This window comes from Podarcis tiliguerta (genome assembly GCF_965153285.1).
Source record: "Podarcis tiliguerta genome assembly, chromosome: 6".
In the NCBI taxonomy this organism is placed as follows: domain Eukaryota; kingdom Metazoa; phylum Chordata; class Lepidosauria; order Squamata; family Lacertidae; genus Podarcis; species Podarcis tiliguerta.
The window spans coordinates 69,511,932-69,521,119 of NC_139539.1; the positions used below are offsets into that span (position 1 = coordinate 69,511,932).

General features: G+C 44.4%; 1 long non-coding RNA gene across 1 annotated transcript; it reads left to right on the forward strand.

Moving 5' to 3' along the window:
- The first annotated feature begins 738 nt into the window (after positions 1-738).
- LOC310679622 lies at positions 739-8,894 on the forward strand. Its single transcript, XR_014512412.1, has 4 exons — positions 739-934; positions 1,177-1,216; positions 6,829-7,069; positions 8,541-8,894. It is a non-coding gene; the product is annotated as an uncharacterized lncRNA (long non-coding RNA).
- The last annotated feature ends 294 nt before the right edge of the window (positions 8,895-9,188 follow it).

Here is a 9,188-nt window from a genome sequence, read left to right on the forward strand (position 1 = left end):
CTGACTGCTTTTTCTTACTCTCCTTCATTCTTCACCCTGGCCTCTCTATTCCTTTCTCATTTCTGTCCATTCACAGCCTTTCTTGCTCTTGACAATTCAACTGTAAGCTCCTTGGGACAGCAACATCTGCATTTTTAAATGATTATCTTCTTTTATATATATATATAAATTAAGTCAAACCAATCAATACAAAGGAGCTTCTGTATTTTTGATCATTTTATGTTGTGCCATGTGTTGTGTTATATACACTAAATTATAGGATGCCATGAATCAAAATCTGAAATTGATTGTGGTTGGCACTCTTCCCATTGCTCTGATAGGCCCTCAAACTATGCTGATTTTGACTCCACTGTAGGGGGCATTTTGATTTCCCACAATACTCTAGTATTTGCCAACCATCACCCCATTTCAAAATCTGAAAAACTCATGGGCATACCCACCCCTCCCTCTCAGAAAAAGCAAACTGCCCACACAAACCCAGTCAGGCACCATTCTCTTCCACCGCTACTCAAAAAAACCCTAAACAGACACACCCTGGGAGAAATGGGGTTGTGAGTTTGGGGAGTGGTGGTGCTTAGGCTGCATGACTGAGTCCCTTCCGATTCCTGGATTCCACAAGGATTTGATTGCTGGAATAGCCAGGCCAGCTTCTTGGTAGTGGCCTAAGCATGGGTCACAAAGGAAGTGGCTCCATATCAGAGTGTCAGGGAACTGCCATCAGCTTAGAGGCGAGAGAGGTGGAAGGGCAGTTGTGTTACAGGGAGCCTCCCAAGATCTTGTGAAGCAGTTCTTCCTCGGGCAAGGAGGAAAGCCCCGCCTCCAGCGGGGAGGGGATGCAAGGGCCAGGAGATGCTAGGGAGAGCCCCAGCAACTAGCCTGAGCAAACCGGAGAGGAGGGAAACACCCCTTTGCCAACGCCCACTCTGCACAGTAGGTTCCGGCGCAGAGAGGGTAGGAGAAGGATGGGGGTCACATGACTGTTATGCTGGGGGAGGTACAAGGACCGGCCATGCCCAGATTCTGCTAGCGACTGAGCAGAAACGGATTTGCGACACTCTGCACGGTAAAAAGTCCATTTTAGCAATAAAGCCTGGAAAAGACAGCTTGGAGTCTTGACTGTTTGCTCTCGAGCAACCACAACAGCACTTGACACAGAGGACAAATGGGTGCCCCCAGTCAACTGGCTGTTGGTGAGAAGGACAAAGACCAGTGCTACGTGAGTAAGCTAGCAGTTAGAAGCAGGCTGAAGTCTGTGAGGAAGAGACGTGCTTGATTTCTGCTGGAATCCAAGGCTGCAGCTGTTACGATCCGAGGTGTGAGCAGCAAGAGTTCAGGGCTGGCACGCCAAAACTGAGGTACAGGCAGTGGCGCGGATAGCAGAGGCAGTCCAACTAGTGGGTCCATGGTCAGGAGCAGAGGAGGTCAGGATGCCGGAGCAGAAGCAGAAGCAGGCTACAGCATGGCATAAGACCATGTTGCTGTGGCAAAGACCAAGGGCGAAATGCAGGCCTTATATGAGTGGTTCCCAACCTTTTTTTGGCCATACCTCACCTAAGCATCTATAAAATCCTGATGCTTCCCCGCCCCCCATGACATATAATTCTTATTATTCAAAAAGTGAACTCCTATTCACATGAAGGAAGCCTAAAAGGCCATTGACTGTTGATAACTCATTCTCAAATTATCCCCCTTAAAAATCAAATTGCCCCCCTGTGGGGCATGTGCCCCACATTGGGAACCATGGCCTTATATAGACTTCCTGAGCTTGTCCCCAGCTGCAGAGCATCTCATCATGTGACTGTGCTTGCCGGCCTGCACCCGATTCCCCTAAGGCGAGCACGACCAGGCCCTGGTTCCCTCAAACCTCATTACATCAGCTATGGGGGAAGCAAGACCACCTTGGGGTGTTAACGCTGCAAGGCACTCCACCACATGCTCAGGTTGCGTTGTTGTTGTTGTTTTGTCGTTTAGTCATGTCTGACTCTTCGTGACCCCATGGACCAGAGCACGCCAGGCACTCCTGTCTCCCACTGCCTCCCGCAGTTTGGTCAAACTCATGCTGGTAGCTTCGAGAACACTGTCCAAGCATCTCGTCCTCTGTCGTCCCCTTCTCCTTATGCCCTCCATCTTTCCCAACATCAGGGTCTTTTCCAGGGAGTCTTCTCTTCTCATGAGGTGGCCAAAGTATTGGAGCCTCAGCTTCAGGATTTGTCCTTCCAGTGAGCACTCAGGGCTGATTTCCTTAAGAATGGATAGATTTGACCTTCTTGCAGTCCATGGGACTCTCAAGAGTCTCCTCCAGCACCATAATTCAAAACAGGTTGCGTTGGATGTAAATAAACCATATATCCTAAAGACATCTCGGTCTCCACTGTCGCTCATTCCAAGGAAGCCAAATCTTGGGTAAGTGCCCTGGAATCTCACACGGTTCAGAGATTGGGGTGGTGTGCGACAACCGCATACCCAATCCACACGCAAAACCCACAAAATCGCATGCACCCAAAATTAAAATGGGTAGCACTCCCCAGTTCCCCACTACCACCTTGAGACTTACCAGATAGCAACAAGACCCCTTTCTTCCCCACCAGCTTCCTTTCTTAACAACAACAGTCAGCTTGACAAGGCATGCTGGAAAGCAAAGCAGCAGTACTGGCTGCCTTGCCTTCTGGGTACCACACTGGTGACACCAATTGTACAGTGAAGCTATATCAGGGCCTTTGTGAGAAATTCAAATGGTTCTCTCCAATGTCAAGTGCTTGGAATAGTGACAGGAGTAACCATCGCTACTGAGCTTGACAGCTATCCAAGGACCCCACTATCTGTGTTCAGAACCGTTGTTTCCATCCAAATGAAAATTTTCATGGAAAAGCAATATTTTCACTTAATATGCACGTGCCTCAATATATTTTCTCTCACAATATGCATTTCTAGACCTAGTTTCTCTCTCCAAATAAGCAATTTAAAATTTATTTCGTATGTATGTGTGTTTTAGCCAAGAACTGTGTCGGAACATTCAGGAATTTGCAAAAGATCAACTTCTTCAAGCATTTCTGAGCAGAGGCAGCCTAACTAAACAGAAATTATATCATTCAGTTACGCTGTTAAGCCAGCTTCTTTTATTAATTTCCTTTAAACCTGGTAAGTAAAAACTAACAAGTCTGTGTCGTTTTAGCTCCACGGTAATTGGCACACATTTAAAAAACACACACACATCACTTTCTGAACCTTTCTTTAAGCAAAGTTCACATTTTGACTTAATCCACAAAAGCTCAAACTATGAAAAAATTATAGTACCCTTCGTTTTATTTTATTTTTAATGTAACTTTCATAACTACACATGCGACCTCTATCGCAACCCCCCATCTAAGTTCTACAATCTGCAAGCTATAGCCTCAGTCTGTTTTGCAGTGACTCATTTTTTTTTAATTTTAAAGATGCATTATCTCTAGCTAGTAAATTAACAGCAGCCTATAGTGCACACACTGTCATCCATCTGCTTAAGGCTTCTTGTCATATGACACCAGCCTTGTATCTATAGATTTCATGCGGTATTCAAAAGCGATCAACCCTGCCTTCGAGATAGCCCACCTTCTGGCTCCAGGCTAGAAAAGTGACTCTCTATTTCCAAGTCTAATGACTGCAGAGGTAACAGAAGTTTTCCTTCTCCCCCATTAAGGGTCTGGCATCTCAGAAGGTGGGGGGGGGGGGGACACAGACTCTAATTAAAATTGCTAGATTATTTTTTTTTAAGGAAACCAAACTAATTGGCTCTTACCCGCTGTTACCAATCATAAGGGAGCAATGACACACCTTCCGTGTCCCCATCTGCATATCACTGGCCTTTACTGCAAGGAACTGATTAAAAAAAAAAACCTACCATAACAAATTATTTCCAGAGAAATAATATGTAAGCCAGTTGCCACCATTTTGTTTCCTACTCTTGACATTTTATTACAGGTGGCATGACCAAGGATGGAAACACAGGTTTGAGCTATGCACATGGAGATCAAAACTACATCCCCAGTGGCTTCCATTGATCTGCGTGGCAGGGAAGTAAACAGGCTGCAACCTGGGACACAGAAATCAGAGAGGGAACAGGAACATGCTGGACAGTTGTGATAGATCAGAGATGGTAAATCTGAGACCCTGGAAGCTATCTTCCATCAACTTCCAGTCTGCATGACCAAAGGTGATGGAGGATGTGAGTTGCCATCCAGCAGCATCTAGAGAGCCACAGGTTCCCTATCTCTGAATTAAGTGAAGACTTTGAGTCTACTGGGCTCACTCTCCTCCAAAACAAGTGTGATGACAACCACAGGAAAGCCTATGAACCTTCTATGTGGGGTTATCACTCACCATGAAATGATTTTGTATGGGGGCTCCATAATGGCACCACTACATCTGGTGGAGCACTGAGCACTGTTATGTTATACCTCTGTACCATTGCAGTAACTACGAAGTAACTTTATAAAGTGAGAGTTACACAGACCCCAAGTCTTGAGTGAAAGTTCCACATATTGCCCAGTAAAGCTCCATACACACCAACGGTGCTGCTGTATAAATAAAGGGTATATAAATACACTATATAAACAAAGTGGTACTTGATTTCCTACATCAGCAGAGAGTTGGACTATGTTACTTTTGAGGTCCCTTCCAGCTTTATGATTCAATGATTCGCCATCATCACATGCAGCAATTATAATCAAAACTCATCAAGATTCTAATCTCTTGAGCAACACTAACTAATAGCATCACATCTTCTGCTTTAGGTAGCTGTTTACAAGCACTATATAACAGCAAACATAAAGCTCAGATGCTAAAGAACTTCTGCAAATTATGAACTGCTCTAGTTTAGTCTAGTCTCTCTGGTATGTACTCTTGGGATCTTGACAGGCCTAGAGCCAAACCAGACATGATGCTCATCAAGTAGCTTCATAGACTCATAGAAACAGAATTGTAGAGTTGGAAGGGATCATCTAGTCCAACTTGTGTCTTTCTTTCTTTCTTTCTTTCTTTCTTTCTTTCTTTCTTTCCCTCCCAAATAGCAGCTGTGGGGAAGGGAGAAATCTGGGTCAGCACTCGAGTGTGAGGGGAGACATGTTTAAGCCTTTGTCTTCAGATGTGGACAACAGACCCTTTCCTTCTTCTCTCTGACTCTTTCGCCTTTACTGTGATTAGTCTCCTCCTCAGAGAGTCCCATCTCATCCTTGTCTACAAACTGAAAGACCCAAATTAGGTTCCTCTGGTAGCAGCCTATGGCCTGGTTTGTGCCACATGGTAAGCTAAACTATGGCTTATTGAGGCCAAGTAAACATGTGGGCTCCTGCAGAGTTGCTCACGGCTGCTATCCCCAGTCCTTTTTGCTCCCAAAATTCACGGAGCTAAACCAAGGATCGGCTTAATGTGTCCTTCAAACTGGGACTCATGGTTAAGCTCTCTCTTCACCAGCTATGAGCTACAGCCAAGGTCTGTTATTGTCTACAGCTTGAGGTTAGTAAGGAGACAGCTGAACCACAAACCCAGGTCTGAATGAGACATTAAGCCAAACCTTGCCTTTAACTCAATGTGGTTTGATGGTAAAAAGGCCCAAGGAGGATCAAAGCATGCTCCTCTCCATGAGTGTGCATGTTCACGTGGTCCCAGTAAGCCATAGCTTGACTCACCATGTTATGCAAACCAGGCCTATGAATAGCCGGTGCCCAATCTGATCTCTTAGAAGAGTTCCTTAACGCTCCAAAGTTCCATGTCCAGACATTTATTTAGCTTTCCAATCTGACAAGACTACAGCAGTCTTCCTTCCTGATCTTGAGAACAAAGGAGGTGGCTTTCCAATGGTTTCATTAGGCAACACTCCTCATATTTTGCATCACCAAAATCATAACTGACTCTCCCCTCAGAAGACAGCTCCAATGAATTGTAAGCACTTAATGCCTGGGCTCTAACAAGATTCAGAGGGGAAATGGCTATCTTCTGCTGATCTAGAGTATCATCTGACTGAATGGCTATCAGAAACAGCTGCATTTCCTCCTTAAACCCTTTCCAGCCCTCAGCCCCGTTATCTTAGACATTCAAGAATGAGAAGACCTTTAAATAGTTCATAATAATATATTGTTTCCACAACATCTGTTTACTTTGGTCCATAGTCTATGCGCAAGTTTCACTCCTAATTCAGCAGACTGCTATGTTGCATTTTCGTAGCTCTGCTATTAAAACAAACACCAAGTAATGTCATTAAGTAACTCCATTAATCATAATTAAAAACTATCAAGTCCATGTCCTAGATCCAACTGTCACACACAGCAAATGTTAGGGCTCACCATGTCTTAGGGCAGGGGTGAGGAACTTCGGTCCACAGGCCAGAGGCAACTCATTGCTAGAGTTTATATGCTCCTCTGGGTTCCTCTATCAGCTGTTCAACAGGGAGGGTGAAAGGCTTTGATGCTGCACAGTGGTGACAATTGCATCTCCTTCTTCTGCAAGGAGACCTGCTGCAAGATAAACTTATATGTCCAAGCATTTAATAAAGTTGTGGCCTGCTATTTACCACTCAAATGCTGTGAGTTGGCACTGTGTCTTCATCCTCACTGCCGAATAATTAAGAGCGGGTCACTGAGAGCACAAATCCTCCCACTAAAATGGCCGCTTATGCATCACCAGAAAAGAGGAAATGTATCACACACACAAATGAGAGCAAAAGTAGTCATAGATTTGAATAACATCTGCATGCATTGGAGATGGCCAGTTGGACTACTATCCAGATGCTAACTGTTGACGGGCAACTTCAAGGCTTTCACTCTCTGTTTTCCTTGTTTTTTTTCTTTTAACCAGACTTGGACCAGGCAGTCCTTCAGACAGAAGACTCCTGAAAATAAAGGGCTGTGCTCTGAAAGTTCATCTAACACAGAACAGCCCTCTGTACAGCAAGACGCCTGGCCACATTACTTCCCAAATTTGGTACTGCATGAGAGATCATGTCCTCCCTAAAAGAGGGCACGTGTTGCGGTGACACCTGGAGACTGACCTCCTGTGTTGTAGGTGGGTTGGATTGGTTTGCCACAACAGCCGATTGGTAGGTTCCTCGATGTTGGGTTCAATCTGACCAATGGAGCACAGTCCAAATGGATGGAAGGAGCTATTTATATGCATGTGACCCAGAGCTTCCTCTTTTGGCTCATGCATTCGGAACACCCACCCACCTCTCCCTAATTTTAGGGATTTGTGCAATTGACCTTGCTATGCCATCGTGTGTCGTCTGTCATTGGGACAGGGGCACAGTAGGAATTTCCCCACTTGGCTGATTGGCTGTTGCCATTTGGGATGCCGCGTAACAAATCGTCACAACTTGTAAGGTTGTGGATAGGCACTGGTTCAGGTGATAGGGATGGGGGAGCGGTCTCGCCACCCCTATGTGAAGGGTATTCCGTTAAAGGAATCCAGGGACTCAACTGGTTTGGTCAACCACTGAGAGGGGGTTGTGCCCATACCTGAGTCCAGGGGGGCATCTAGGTGGTGAACAGAGTCTGTCCCCGGCTTTTCACCTTCCCAGGTGTTCACCCTTGGCTGACCTATGCTGGTGCCCTGGGTCAGCGCTGCCTGCAAGAGTGCAGGGAGCTAGCTGAACCAGAGCCTATGCAACCACTCACTTTCTGTAATCAATAAAGTTGTGGCCTAAATTCTGCCAAAAACCAAAACTAAAATTTGAGTCATGTGTGAATTTATTTAGGGGGGAGGTTTCTGGGTCTGAACATGCAAAAGCAAATGATATAACTATCAATGGCTAAAAGTGGAAGAGGAAGGGTAAAGGAAGTGGTGTGGTTTCAAAGGGTGAAAGAAATGGAAGTAAGATTGTGACGATAGAGTTACATACCCTCCAACATTTCTCTGCTGAAAATAGGGACTTCTTCTTCTTCTCCTTCTTCTTCTTCTTCTTATTATTATTATTACCCACGCATCTGACTGGGTTGCCCCAGCCACTCTAGGTGGCTTCCAACATAACAAAACATAAAATATTTTTTTAAAAAAAACCCCTATATAGGGCTGTCTTCAGTTGTCTTCTAAAGGTTGTATAGTTACTTATCTCCTTGGCTCTGGGGTTGCATAACTCCATACCCTCCAACATTTCTCTGAGGGAAATAGGTATGTCCTAAGGAAAAGTGGGACATTCCAGGATCAAATCAGAAACTGGGATGGCGTCTGTAAATCCAGGACTGTCCCTGGAAAATAGGGACACTTGGGGGGTCTGGAGTTATCCTCACCTGAGAAGCAGAGAGAAGACCCTGAAAAGACGTGGGATAGCATCCCACCCCACTCTGAGCACTGACAAGGAATAGGTGGGCCCTCATCTGTATTGTTCCTAATCACTACAGACAACATGTATTATATATTAGCCTGCTGAAGATGTTTGAATTTTAAAGCAGAATAATAACAATGGGGACCCATCAGCTCAGTCATTAGCACTTTTGCTTTCTAGTTGAAGGTGAAAGGCTGACTTTACAAAAAAAAAACAAAGTTTCGCTCTCTCTCTCTCTTTTTTTTTACAGGAACACCTGTCTCATCAGCAGGACCACTCTGAAGGGAAGGGCCTCCAGGCACCTCAGTCCCATGATTCTCCATGCCTCATTCTTCATCCACGCTGCTAGTAATGTACCATCACTGGCACAGTTACACCTGAACACTCTGGTGCTGCCAAACACCTGGCTTGATTTTCCACTGTCCAAATGAAAAATAAGCATAATCTGCTTTTTTGAGGATACAGCAAATGAGGGAGTTTGTGACAAATTGTGTTAGTTTATGCAGAATAGTGATAATAAGATACAAATGAGGATTTTCGTTGTTGTTGCTTAATGAATAATACTAATCACATTTTCAATAAATGCGGTGCCCTTCTCATTAGAGAGAATGCATAAAACCAGCTTAATTTATTTGCGACTAGTTATACATAGTTTAAATATTTGCTAAAGGTTTTCTCTTTTTTTAATTTTTTATAAAAAGGAAAATAAAGCTTTCTGCAAAAGCAGCCATAATTGTTCAGAGCAGGCTACGATTGTAACTTTTCGTGTTCCTTTTCGTTTTGCAGCATATAATCTATACCCCCAGCTTCTCAAGATGCTAGAGAAAGGATATTATTGATTTACATGCTAATTCTCCAACTGTTACTAATTTTCTTGATTCCAGCTTCCAAAGTTGCA